The following is a 15,219-nucleotide window of genomic DNA, read 5'->3' as shown; positions in this document are numbered from 1 at the left end:
GAGTAACTGAAATGAATAGACACTTCTTAGAAGTATAATTTCCCAACAAAAACATGAAAATATGCTCAACATCTCTAGCTGTAAGAGAAATGCAAATTTAAAAAAGACTGAGGTTCCATTGTACTCCAGAAAAAATGACTATCGTCAAGAAGACAGTAACAAATGCTAATGAGGCTGGAGGGAAACAGACACCATTCGCCATTGTCAGCGGGAATGTAAACTGGTACATGCACTGTGGAAATCAGTATGGAGGCTCCTCAAAAAACTAGAACTAGAAATTCCATCCGACTCAGCTGTTCCCCATTGAGCATGTCACAGGAGGATGTATCTGCTCAGGTCCTGTGACAATTTTTTTAAATGAGTATTTGTTTTCTTGCTATTGAGTTGCTTGAATTCCATACATTTGTATATTATTAAATTATAGTTTGAAAATATTTTCTCCCATTATATAGGTTGGCTCCTCACTTTGTTAACTGTTTTCTCTGCAATGTTGAAATTTTCTTAGTTTGATGCAATCTCATTTGTCCATTTTTACTTTTGTTGCCTGTGTTTCGGGGATCATATCCAAACAAGTATTTAAGCAGGCTGATGTCAAGGGGCTTTTCCCTGTATTTTTTTTTTTCCTTAACAGTTTATAAGTTTTAGGTCCTATGTTTAACTTTTTAAAAATCCATTTTAAATTAATTTTTCTATGTGGTAAGAAATAAGGGTCCAATTTCATTCTCATGCATATAGACATCAGTTTTCCCCACACAATTTACTGAACAGACTTTCCTTTCTTCATTGAGTGTTCTTGAAAACTATGTTGAAGAGCAACCGATAGTAAATTCCTGAATTTATCCCTGGGCTTTTTACTCTGTTTTGTTGGTCTATATGTCTTCTTTTAAAGTAATATTGTGTTGTTTTGAGTACTATAGCTTAGTATTATATTTTGAAATCAAGTGGTATGATGCATCCGTCTTTGTCTTTTTTGCTTAATACTGGTTTGACTATTCAGTGTTGTGATTTTTTTTTTTTTTTTTTTTTGTACAGGGCATCGAACTTGGGTCCTTGCACTTGTGCAGCAGGTGGCGAAACCACTGAGCTAAATCCCTGGCAAAATATCGTACACATCTTTCTTTTTTTGGGGGGGGGGTACTGGGGATCTAACTTGGGTCCTTGTGCTTGTGCAGCAGGAGGCGAAACCACTGAGCTAAATCCCCAGCCCTTGTGATTTTTTATTGTCAGATTTTAGTTGGCTATTCCTTAGCTTACTAACTACTGCTGCATAAAAACAACTTCAAGCAACTTTGTATTTAGCTCACAAATAAATGGATTGCAATTTTTTATTTGCATAATTTTTCTTGTTGTACCTGGTCTCTTTCATGTGTTTTCAATCAGCTGGTAAGTCTATAGGTATAGAATGACTTTGGGTATAATATTTCATCTTTGTAGTGGACTGCTGTGAGCTTGCTCAAAGTGTCTGAGTACGGTTAGATGTAAGAGTTACTTGTAGGAATTACCTGGTCCAAGAACTGGTATAGCATCACTTCACCACATATGGACAGAAGTTACATTCCATTACATATTAAAAGAGATATAAAATTTGCCAATTTTTGATGCATGATAAAGTATTGTAAATGTCATGGATATGAGAACAAATTATAAGGCAATTTTTGGAATATACTATATTTATAGAAAGGAAATCATATATTACATGCTTTTTTGATTGTCTAAATTTTTTCTGTCAATATAAATCTTTTGAGAATTATCCATATTGTTAGGGCAGTCACTAGTTTGCTCATTTGTATTGATGAGTCATATGCAAGTAGATAAATAGTCCAAAGTGCATTTATTTATTCTCTTGCTGATGGTCAGTTGATCATTACAGTTTAGGAGTTGTATAAGTTTTCTAAGGCAGCTGTAACAAAGCACCATACTTAGTGGCTTAAAAGAGGAGAAATGTATTATCTCAGAATTCTGGAAGTAAGAAGTCTGAAATCAAATTGTTATTTGACTATGCTGCCCATTAGCTCTACGACAGAATCTTACTGTTCCTCCTTTAGTATGTGATGTTTGCCAGGAATCTTTGGGACTCCTTGGCTTGTAGTTATATCATTACTCCATTTACATGGCTGTCATTTCCCTGTGTGTCTTTGTATCGCTTTCAGTCTGTTAAGGTCTGTCTGTAGGAGTAAATTTTCCTTTTTCATAAGAACATCATTAAACTGGCTGAGGGCCTATCCCAGTGACCTCATCTGTACTTGCTTATCTCTTTAAAAACCTTATTTCCTGGCCAGTCACATTCTGAGGTATCAAGAGGTTTGACTTCAACATGTCTTTTTGGAGGGGACACAATTCAGTTCATAAAAGAAAAATTATAGCAAAGTTGTTACAAAACTACTTTTATAATTCTCTTTGTAGAAATATGCTTAACTACTTCAGGACAATGGCTTGGAGTAAGATAAGTGTATATTTAACTTTATTGAAAGCTCCGAAACAAAAAGAGATTGTATCATTTTACACATTTATCAGGAAGACATGAAAGCACCATGAGTTTACTTTCTTGTTAAGGCTTTATATTGCCACTTAAGAAATTATATAGACTCTACTAGATATGCCTTGGTATCTTATTTTGGCTTTAATTTGCATTCCTCTGATAAATAAAAATGATAAAGACCTCTTCATGTGTTTGTTGACCATATATGTATTTTCATCACTTCTCCATATTTTCCTTGGCTTTCTTAAGAGAGGTGTTATTTTGTTTTCTACATTCAAAATGTTATAATTCAATGCTATGTTCTATTAATTCCTATTTTTCCTACAACAAATTTATTGGCTTAAAACAAGAGGAGGAGGCCAGCAGTCCAAAATGTGTTTTATGTGACTAAAACTAAGGTATTTGCAAAGCTGCTTTTCTTCTGATGGCTCTAGGAAGCAAACTGCTTACTTGTCTTTTCCAGCTTCAGGGCAGTGGTAGCAAACCTATGGCACACATGCCACAGGGGCTGTTTGTTGTCACTGAAAGCTCTCAAAGTTTCACTATCACTGTTCTAGGGGCTGTTAGTATGCTTTAGGTCATGGTCCTGTCTTCAAAGCCATAATTTTAGTATCTTTAAATCGATCAAACTCTCTCCTTTCTGGAAACTGTTTTCTTTGACTCTGATTACCTTGCATCCTCATAAGGTCCTTTATAATTATACTGAGTCCACCTAGATGATTAGATCCTTTCTTTCCATCTAATGATTCTCAACTTATTTACACTTGTGATGTAAGGCAATATAGTCACAACTTTTGAAGCCTTGCATGTGGGTCCCTTTGGAAGCACCATTTTCCTTTCTGAAAAATCCACTCTTTTATATCTAACTTGAGATAATGGAATTCTATAAACTATATTTCTGTTCTACTAGATCATTCCTTGTTATGTTGTGTCAATAGGGGCCATTAAATGTATTGAAAGGTAGGAAGAGGAGGAAGAGGCTGTATCTTGTTTAGCTTCATGGTCTTGTGGGCATTGCCCCAGCTGTTGTCCTTCCACTGGCAACTGAACAGGTTGCTGATCTCAGCTTTTTTCCATAGTACCAGATTGATCACACTTGCAGAATGAGTCTCATCACCCTAAAAGGTATTCACAGAAGCTGGGCAATGCCTTTCCCTCAGAAATCCACACCCCAATTCCTCAGAGGCACTGCTGGGTTCTGGTAGCTTTTAATTATTGTCTTCACTTTCCTGGGCCTTGTGATGATAGAAGACCCCGGAAATCATTACCTACTGTTCACTTGGGGATTTTTTCAGTCCTCCAATGTGTTTAGCTACCTCTCTTTATTAAAATGTTTTGGTGCAATACCTAGTATACTTCTTTTCCTGATACTTCTACACTATAATTATTCAACTCTCCCAACTAATGGGTAAAAACATTTATTAAAGAGTGATAATAGCTCAAAGAGAAAAGAATACAAGATTGTTAGAAAATTAAAACCAGCTTAAAGTTAAAACTATGCTGAAAATTGATTAAGCCTGGTCAGATTTATTTCAATATTTGTGTTCTTTTGAATATCAAAAATTTAATAGTCCATCTGGGTGAAGATGTTTAAAAATTTTAACAGACACATAAATCCTCACTGGGAGGACAAAGAGAAGGAGACAGAGACAAAGAGCTTTATAAATTATATAATCTTACAGTTTTTAAATAAGCTGCCAAAAGCAACTATCCATTTAAACTTTTTAGATGTGTGCTATAAATAGTGAAACAACACTGAAAACTTATGAGCAAATTTGCTAACGTGTTTGAACATCCTTTAGACTATCCTCTTGCAAAAGACAAATGTACTCGACATAAAATAATAATGTTTCAGTCATGGAAATGTGATCTTAATCGTATTTAATTCTGTTTTTTGTACTCTGACATTAATTAGCAACACAGAGCCCTTTCTAAACCTTTATATCTAGTCTTTGATGAGATTGTTTATCAGCTAGGAACGCTGCTTGTCTAGAAGGGCACTTCTCTTAATGGATTTAATATAATTATTTTTAAAATGTTTGGATCCTCATCCCTTTCTTTCCCCACCTATCCAGCTTCCATGGCCTCTATAGCTTTTTAAGATTATTGGGAAACCGAGGAGAGGCAATGTGGCACAAATATATCAGAAATCAAAGCAATCGAGACATAAAGCATGGAAAACACATCAGCTTAGAGGTTGAGTAGGAAGAATGGGGAAATAGAGTGAGTCACACTGTACTATATTTCTGAAGGTGAGTGAAAAATGAAAATGGTGGTTTATAGGAAAAATAATTCTCAAAAAAGGAAAGTGTGTGTGTGTGTGTATGTGTGTGTAGTAGAATATAGATGGTATTATTTTTATTATTATGTTGCAGTCTTGGGTCATTAGAACTTTCACATCTTTCTGGTAAATGTATAAAATGATACAACCTTTTTAAAAAAAAAAACTGATTGGAAGTTTCCGAAAAGTTAAACATGCATTTTACATATTACTCCAAGTAAGAGTTAAGTATATCGCTACACAGAGGCAGGATTTATTCTTTTTTACTATTGATTCTTCCTTTCAATCTACATATGTTTAAGTTTGATATTTTTCCTTTAGAATTTAAACTCCAAGGATAAGTTCTGTGTATATCAAAATTGCCTCTGCATTTCAAATCTAAATTGATATTTGCCCCACAGAACTTTTCCTTTCCTTTTTAACTGGCATACATAATGATCTTTTACATTGTGCAATAATTGAGACTGTTAAGATCATTTCTACAATCAGTCAACATATTCATCATAACTAATCTCATCATAAACCCCCTTTAAATTCTTCACCAATAAGACTCTCCAAGGATGTGAAAATCTGTGGAAATCCTGGAGCTCTGTTTTTGAGAATAAGGGTGCAGCAGATGGATGACCAATGACATAAGGAAAAAGCAAGAGAAAAAGGAGAGTAGTACTCGAGCTGTTTCTACACACAGGACTTTCTGCTATGTTCTTTAGGTTCCTTATCACTTGTCTTCTCACTTGAGTTAGGAATCCTTAATCCTTTGCTATCCTCCATATCCACACTGAGGGGGCTTCTTTATCCCTAGGGCCATCCTTTACCTTAAAGGTAATAATATCTTCTATTTTCTTCACAACTGGTCTCCTTCTTGAAGCTTCTTCTCAATCTCTCTAAAGACAAGGTTTGTCTTAAATCCACCACCTGCAGGGCCAGTTGCAGCAGCTTCAATGTGAGGAGTTCCAAAAGACTGCAGTTTCTGATAACCCCTTATTGTAGTGTTACAACCACACTTCCTTCCAGGCTAAATTATGCTGCAGACCTCTGTTTCCCCTCTCAGCTACCAGTCTAAAATTATTTTTAATTTTGTTTTCCACCTTTTTTTGTCCTGCGATATGTCTTAAATAAAAATGAAAATTTGACACTTGGATCTGATTTCTTTTAAAATATTCCATATTATCAAAAGGACAAAAGAAAAACTCAAGCTTTATTGATGCAGGCAAAACATCTGAAAACTAAACAAATCAGCCCGTTTTTATCTGAGTGCTTTGTGAGAGGGTAGCTGTAGGCAGTATTCATATAACAGAAAGTGAAGTGAAGAGGAACAAGCTAATTAGTGTTGTCAAATAAACAAGAATCTAGAGGGACCAAATTTAGTATCCAAATTAATCACTCAGCATTTTATAATTGTATTAACTGAGTAATTTCCAAATTTCTATTTTTTGTTGTATAGATTGGTCAAAAAAAGTTCAGATTTATTTTAGACTCATTGTATCTCATCCTATATCATGTTTTTCTTCTAACTTTTTTTTCTCTCCTTGGATTCCTTTTGTAGTCCATTGCTTATAGCACATATTACACAGGCTTTTAAAAATAAGCTAATATAAAAATTGCTAATTCTTATCAGTGCTAGACACTTAAATTTAACCCTTCTTATTCTAAAACCACTGTACATAACTTGCTATTATTTACTTTATATGAAGTTTGTTCACATAATTTAAAAATTATTTATAATATATTTTAGTTTCTCCTGTAACTACTAGCTGTAACAAATATTGTGTGCACTAATCAGCTCATTGAACATATTAGATGTGGAAATGTGGTTTCTTTGCATGGCCTTCTTAATATGTCCAAAAGCTATTTAGTATAATTTTCTTTAAGATTTTAAAATTTTATTTTAGTTTATTATACATGTGTGTAGTATGAAATGTTTACACTCCTTATGGAAAGTTGGTGCATGTGCATAACACATCTTAACTTCTTTTCTCATTCCCCTTTCCTTCTCTCCCTCCCCTCTCCACTCATCTCTTGATACCTTTTCTTTTTTATTTTTGTACATATTTGCAGAACTTAATGTTTACATTTCTTGTGTGGAGTTGGTATACACAATAAAGAGTAAAATAAAAGATAATAGGAAATAGGCACATAAAATTTTTTTCAGATTCATTTATTGATTTTATAAATCCTTATCAAGGTAATTATCATAAATACAGATTAACAGCCTTACTAAGGAAAAACAAACCCATGTAAAATACATAAAACAATTTAAGATGTTTTTAATTAGGTAATGAACTGTAGTCAATTCAACTCGTTCTTTTGTGATGTGAAATTTTCCAAATCTTGTGTTTCTTTCTTTAGAAACAAATTTGATTTTTCAATGCTTGTAAAGGAAGCAAATGTTTGTTAATAAGCACAAAATAGTAGTTGCATTCTATTTCTATCACACTAATCAAAGTTAATGAGAAAAAATGAATAATATCTTCATAGAAATCTATACCACCAACGCTCATGTGTGAAGAATTCAAGTTTCATAATTACTCAAAGTATATGATCATATTGAGTTGTAATTTTCTTGCTAAAAATTATTTTAAACTCACTTGTTACTAGCCAGCATATACTGGGACATTTTACTTCTGTTGCTTACTAGCCTGCAGGTGGCCACATTTCTTAATCATACACTTTAAGTCTTGTACCTTTTAATTTCTAGGCAAAAGACTAGTCTTAGGACTACTGTGGCCACTAATCAGCATTATTCACCTTGAGCAAATTTCCATTGCCCTGACCATGTGGATTTTCTGCAAAACTCACTAATTTGCAAGTTGCTAAATTACTAATTTTTTGTTTTAGGAAGGCAATTTCTTTACATCATCCTCTTATAAGAATGTGTAGGTGGGAATAATTTTTTTATGTCTCCTGTTCTCTTCCATTGTGCTTCATAAATTAGAATCACTCAGCCAGAGAAATAAGGCATCAAGGCATTTGGAGTCAACTTTTGGTGACCAGTTGCTATGCGACTTATGATAAATTTTGGCATTTATCTCTTTTGAATCCACAAATGTTTTTGCTGAAACCAGAAAAGCTCCTGTGTTAATAATGTTTTATTCTTATTTAATGAAACAAATTTTTATAATACTTGCTGTAGTGTGTGTAAAGGCAAACTTATCTACAAGCTCTTTATGTAAGGTTTAAAGGATATTTTGATTCCAAGTATAGCCATTTACCACTCAGTATAAATATTAGATTATTATTAGACAGAATGTATGCCTTCATCTTAGAAATATTTTTATAACTTTGAGGGCTTTATGTATATGTATTTATAGAGATACCTGCAATGTATTATTAGCATTTTGTTCAATGTAATTTTCAAGTTAAAGGTAGCAATTAAATGAAATTGTATTATTGCCTAGATAGAAAACAAAAAGTATGTCTTGTGCAAATGTAATACCCAATAACTTAATTTAGCAGTCATATGGTTATTTGGATGTGTAGCAGTAAAAATTAGATGTATTACTTGGATGTGTAGTTGTAAAAATCAGATGTATTAGTTTTGTTTATTGAAGGTTTATAATTTTCTTTTTGCTTATTAAGAAGGGACTAAGATTGTGATAAAATATTAGAACTTTAATCATTTTAAAAGATAAAGGTTTTAGAATATTCATAATAAATACAATAACAATGACAAGCATAGATATAGGAGTTATCTTCTTCAATAGAGATTGTGTTTTCAACAGTGTGTGCTAAAAGTAATTACAGTAGAGAATAAACACAATATATAGTTACTTTGAATTTAAGGTGGTTCATGTTTGAAAAGTTCTAAGTTTACTTTAAAAAAATTTCCCCATGGTGAAATTTGTACATATTTTCTGTACATTCAACTCGAGTTAAACATGAAAATTTAAGTTTCACATTTATATCATATCTAGCTTTTCAATCTGTTAAATCAGAAAACAATTGTTCAGTTTATTCATTAATAATTAATGATAATGTTTATGAAGTCTGAGTTTATTGACACTTTACATAAATGAGTAAACAGTTAATATATTAAAATTTTATGGATGAAATACTATAATATATAGAATGCACTTCTAAATAATCTGTTCTAGAAGGAAAGTATGTGAAAGTATTGCAAATGAGCTGACAGTTAATGAGATGGAGTAAAGGACATGTGGAAGTTTATTTTTAGTTTGAAACTTTTATAATAAAAATATTAAAAAGAAATGAAACCAAATTTCAGCTATGTATGTAAACCAGAAATATTAGTATTTACCACTAAAGTACTATTGTCAAAGGTTTATAACAGAGAGCCATGATAAATTTGTCCAGAGCAAATTAGGAACGTGTTTGTGATCAGCACTAGAGTTGTGGACAGCTACCCAGAGATTCTGTAGTTTATTACTTAGCTGTAAGAGCCCTTAAATATGTGTTCACATATTTAAGTAAGTGCAAAGGAATTGAAGTTATCCCCTGTATATCGCCAGACCATAGTGTGATGAAAATGGAGATCAACAGTAAAAGAAAAGGTAAGAATTTCATAAACACATGGAAACTGCACAACACACTTCTGAATAACTAATGGGTCACAGAGGAAATTAAAGAAGAAATTAGACAGTTCCTACAACTAAATGACAATGCTGACACAACATATAGGAATCTATGGGACACAATGAAAGAAATCTTATGAGGAAAATTCATAGCAGTGAATATTCACATTAGGAAAACAGAGTGAGCTCAATTACACAACCTGATGCTGAACCTCAAGCTTCTAGAAAAAGAGGAGCAGACAAACCCAAAGCTCATACAAAGGAGGAAATTATAAAGATCAGGGCAGAAATCAATGCAATGGAGACTATGAGAACAATACAAAAAAATCAATGAAGCTAAGAGCTGGTACTTCAAAGGAATAAACAAAATTGACAAATCCTTAGCCAGCCTTATCAGAAAAAGGAAAGAAAAGGACCAAATCCATGCAATTAGGAATGAAAAGGGTGAAATTACAATGGATGCAGCAGAAATCCAGAGGATCATCAATACCTACTTCGAGAACCTATATGACAATAAGATGGAAAATACAGAAGAAATGTACAGATTCCTAGATAAGTGTGAATTACTGAAGTTGAACGAAGATGACTTAAAAATTCTAAATGACTCAATATCAATCAATGAAGTTGAAAATGTAATTAAAAACTTATCAACTAAGAAAAGCCCAGGTCCTGATGGCTTCACTGCTGAATTCTACAAGATATTTAGAGAGGAACTACTGCCACTATGGTTTAAACTCTTCAATGAAATGGAAAGGGAAGCAATACTCCTGAATTCATTCCTGGAAGCAAGCATCACCTTGATCCTTAAAACAGAGAAAGACCCAACCAAAAAAGAGAACTATAGACCAATCTCACTAAAGAACATAGAAGCAAAAATCCTTAATAAGATACTGGGAAATCGAATGCAGAAGATCATCAAGAAGATCATACACCCTGACAAAGTGGGATTCATCCCAGGGATGCAGGCATGGTTCAACATATGCAAATCAATTAATGTTATACACTCTATTAACAGAACCAAGAACAAAAACCATATGACAGTTTCAATAGATGCAGAAAAAGCATTTGACAAAATCTAACATGCATTTATGATAAAAACTCTCCAAAAAACTGGAATAGATGGACTCTACCTCAATCTGATAAAAGCCATCTATGGAAAACCAATAGCCAACATCATACTAAATGGTCAAAATCTGAAAGCTTTTACACTAAAATCAGGAACAAGACAAGGATTTCCACTATCACCACTCCTGTTCAATATATTTGTGGAAACATTAGCCACAGCAATTAGAGAAGAGAAAGAAAAGAAATAAAGATAGGAAATTAAGAAGTCAAATTGTCATTATTTGCAGTTGACATGATACTCTATATAGAAGACCTTAAGAACTCCACCAAAAGTCTTCTAGGCTTAATAACCAAATTCAGTAAAGTAGCTGGATACAAGTTCAAAACACAAAAATAAATAGCTTTTCTGTACACAGAAAACAGACTCACTGAGAGAGAAATGGGGCAATCAGTTCCTTTCACAATAGCATCCAAAAACCCGAAATACCTAGGAATCAATATAACAAAATAAATCAAAGACCTCTACTCTGAAAATTATAGCACTCTGAAAAAAGAGACTGAAGAGGAGATCAGAAAATGGAAAGACTTCCCTTGCTCCTGGGTAGGAAGGATCAACATAGTGAAAATGGCCATACTTCCAAAACTGCTATATAGATTCAATGCAATCCCAATTGAAATTCCAACAGTGTACCTTACAGACTCAGAGAAAACAATTCAAACATTCATTTGGAACAAGAAGAGACCTAGAATAGCAAAAGCAATACTAGGCAATAAAGACAAGGTAAGGGGTATCACAATCTGCAACTTGAAACTATACTACAAAGCTACTGTGATAAAAACAGCATAGTTCTGGCAAAGAAACAGACCTGAGGACCAGTAGAACAGACTAAATGAGGCAGAAACAACTTGAGACACACTCAGCCACCTCATCTTTAACAAAGGAGCCAAACACCCTCACTGGAGGAAAGATAGCCTCTTTAATAAATGGTGCTGGAAAAATTGGTTTTCAACTTGCCAAAGATTAAAACTAGACCTGCATCTCTCACCATGCACTAAACTAAAATCAAAATGGATTAAAGATCTAAATGTTAAAACAGAAACACTAAACTGGCTAGAAGAGAGGTTAGGAAGAACTCTTGAAGACATTGGTGTAGGAAAAGATTTTATGAACAAAACCTCAGTTGCCTGTGAACTAGCACAAACAATCAACAAGGGGGATCTTTTCTTACTAAAAAGCTTCTGCACAGCAAGAGAAACCATAAACAATGTGAAGAGACAACCCACAATGTGGGAAAAAATTTTCACCAGCAGTCCCTCAGACAAAGGTCTGCTACCTCGAATCTATATGGAACTTTAAAAAATCAGACCTCCCAAATTTAAAGACCCAGTCGAAAAATGGGCATCTGAAATGAACAGACATTTCTCACACAAAGAAGTAGAAATAGCAAATAAACATATGAAACAATGTTCAACCTCACTGGCCATTTGAGAAATTCGAATGAAAACAGCACTGAGATTCCACCTCAGCCCAGAAAGAATGGCTGCTATCAAGAAATCAACCAATAACAAATGCTGGCAGGGGTGCGTGGAGAAAGGAACCCTCCTCCATTGTTGGTCAGAGTACAGACTGGTGCAACCACTGTGGAAATCAATATGGAGATACCTCAAAGAACCAGGGCTAGAGGTCCCATTTGACCCAGCTATTCCCCTACTGGGTATCTTCCCCAAAGAATTAAAAGAATCATACCATAGTGATATATGGGCACCCATGTTCATAGCAGCACAATTCGTGATAGCTAAATCTTGGAAAAAACCCAATTGCCCATCAATTGGAGACTGGATAAAGAAAATGACATTTTTTAAATAAATGGAGTATTACCCATAAAGAACAAGAAACTAGAGACATAGCTAAGTGGATGCACATTGAGGTGATAGATACTCTTAAGTGAAATAAATAGGACACACATGTAAATACCGAATAGTTTCTCTAGTGTGAGAAACTGAAAGTGTAAATAAGCACTAAAAGGTATAATAGATAAAGTGACATAGGAAGAAAAGGTGCAAAGGGGAAGGGGAAATGGGAGGAGCAGGGGAAAAGGCAGAAGGGAATGAAATTAATATGAGAAAAAGAAAAAATGGAAACAAAGTCTTTTTAGATAGGGAGGGGTGGAGGGGTGGAAGGGAGGGCAGGTGAATGGGAAAAAAATAAGAACCAAGATGGATTATGTAAAGGTGCAAATTTCCAATGATGAATGTCATTATATTGTATACCTTAAATGTACCAATATAATTAATAAAAAAATAAATACATGTGTTCACTAAAATGTGGAATCTGGGAATTTTATTGTATTTTTCTTTATTATTTTGTTTTTGAAAATATAAATAATTTTATTTTCATGTAACACTTTTCATCGGACGAAGAAAAGTTAAATTCATTTCATTTTGTTTTCCTCTATTCTTATCCTGATTTATAGTCTATTTGACAGGAGTACTGCAGTCAGATAATATACTGTTAATTAATAAAAGTCAAGGTACTATAAATAATGTTGAAACAAACCTTTTCAAATAAAGTGGAGATGGTAACTTTTCTGTATTGCACAGTAAGATTTGAGCTATTAATTTCAAGCATGAAAAAGAGTAGCTTCACTTTTTAAATTGTTTATATGATGAAAATAAAAGGAAAAGGGTCAGTTTTAAGGATTAAGGATTACATAGAGATGTAAATAACGGCTTAGTACTAAATGCAGATGCCTGTCTGAAGTTTAAAATAAATATTTTTAGGCAAAGCTGTGGTCTTAAAACTGATAGCTAGAAAAATTAATAAGCACAAAAAGTCATAGTCTTTTTCTATTTTTCCCAGTGTGAGCATTACTCAAAACTCCCTGAATAGCCTTACACTTGTCTTGTCTTTTAAACTGTGCCCATATTTCTGGCACATTCTTTCATAGGGTGATCTGCAGCTCTAGAACTAGGCTAGACTGAGAGCTCATTATGTGACTCTTCTTCTCAGAATCTCTTTCTCTAAGATGTTAGTAATGTCCCATAACATCACGTGTACCTGTCAAGCAGTTCTAGATATAGATAATTGCCCTTGGGGTTTTCAAGAAGAGACTGAAAACAAGTGAAGATTGAGTAAATTACCCTGCAGCAGAGATTATCTTTGTTTCTTTATAGCTGTGAGATTATTTGAAAATGTCAGGAATACATAAAAGGTTTTGCAGGGCATACTTAAGAAAGAACATCCATGAGCTTGCACACCCAAGTCTTATAATTTATTGTATCAATCTGTTCATACCATACAGGGTAAGTGAAAATATTACTGATGGGAAGTACCTGTCAAAGTTGCCAATGGCATCTAGCATTATCAAAGGACAAGTAGACTGGGACTCTTGGAACCCTAAGTCAATTATAGAATTATCTTCTCCTCACTTCTGATTATGACCATTAAAAGTGAGATGTCTACTTGAATGGATTAAGAAGTGCTTAGAGATTAGTAAGGCACACTTCTGGGTGTGCCTGGATGGGTTGTGGTGGCATTACTGTGGGTGCTTTATATAGTCCTTGGATCCTCTATTCCTGGCACTGTTACCCTGCTCTACTTCCCAGCCACCACAAAATAAGAAGCTTTGCTCCACCATGTCCTTCCACCATTACATTCCTGACTTGTGGCCAGTTGATCATGGACTGAATCCCCTGAAACTATGAGCTAAATCAAACGTCTCCTCCTTTAAATTGTGGGTGTCAGGTATTGTGCCCAAGTAATGTGACAGAGCAAAAGCCCACCTCTTTTCTTTTTTTGTGCATATTACTTATTCAGAATAATGAGTTTTATTGTGGCTTTTTCATACATGCATATAACATAAATTCATAGCCCTTATATCTTCCCCAGACCTTCCCTACACCAAACTCCTTTCTTTTCTCTAATGTTCTTCCTTCTACTTCCATGTCATCTTCTCTGCCCCTAGAATCCACATATGAGAGGATACATGTGAGACCTGCTTTTCTTTGCCTTATTTCACTTAACATGATGACCTCCAGTTCTATCCATTTTCCTGCAAATGACATGATTTTGTTCTTCTTTGATGGCTGAATAATACTCCAATGTGCATACTGTACATACCACATTTTCTTTATCCATTCATCTGTTGACAGCCACTTATACTGATTCCATAAGATAGAATTATAAATTCTGCCATGATAAACAACCATACAAGTATATCTCTAGTATGCTGACTTTCAGGTATATACCAAGGAGTCATTTAGCTGGATCATATGTTAGCTTTATTTTTGTTTTTTTGAGGAATCTCCATACTGAGTTCCATAGTGACTAAGTTACATTCCCACTGGTAGTGCACCCTTTCTAGCATTCACTATTTTTTTATTCTTTCTGACAGCTACTCTGACTGAAGTGAGATTGGATTTCAACCTAGTTTTGATTTAAGCCACTCCCCAAGTCACCTAACATGAGGCCAAATTCTATAAATTCTTTTTTCCCTGGGGTATCATGATGAGCATTCTCTTTCATTGAAACAAGTAATAAACCCAGCTTGTTCAACTTCACTTGTATACCTGTTTGTTACTGGCTGGAGGATAAACTACTAATAAATAGAAACTTTATACATGATTAAAAATGGTCCTTCTATCCAACAGAGTCAATGATTATATTTAGTGTAGTAAAATATACACAGCATAAAATTTATCATCCTAACCTTTTTTAAGTGCAGAGTTGATTGGCTTTAATATTTTTGTACAGCTGTTACCACTATACACCCAACACCAAAAACTTTTAATGATCTTAAAAATTGAGTTGTTTCCACCTTTTGGAAATTGTGAATAACGCTGTTGTGAGCCATGGTATACCA

Source organism: Heterocephalus glaber, unplaced genomic scaffold (genome assembly GCF_053883595.1).
Source record: "Heterocephalus glaber isolate CG9 unplaced genomic scaffold, H.glaber_assembly_v1.0 deba00001538, whole genome shotgun sequence".
NCBI lineage: Eukaryota > Metazoa > Chordata > Mammalia > Rodentia > Bathyergidae > Heterocephalus > Heterocephalus glaber.
This window is presented reverse-complemented; position numbering follows the sequence as displayed.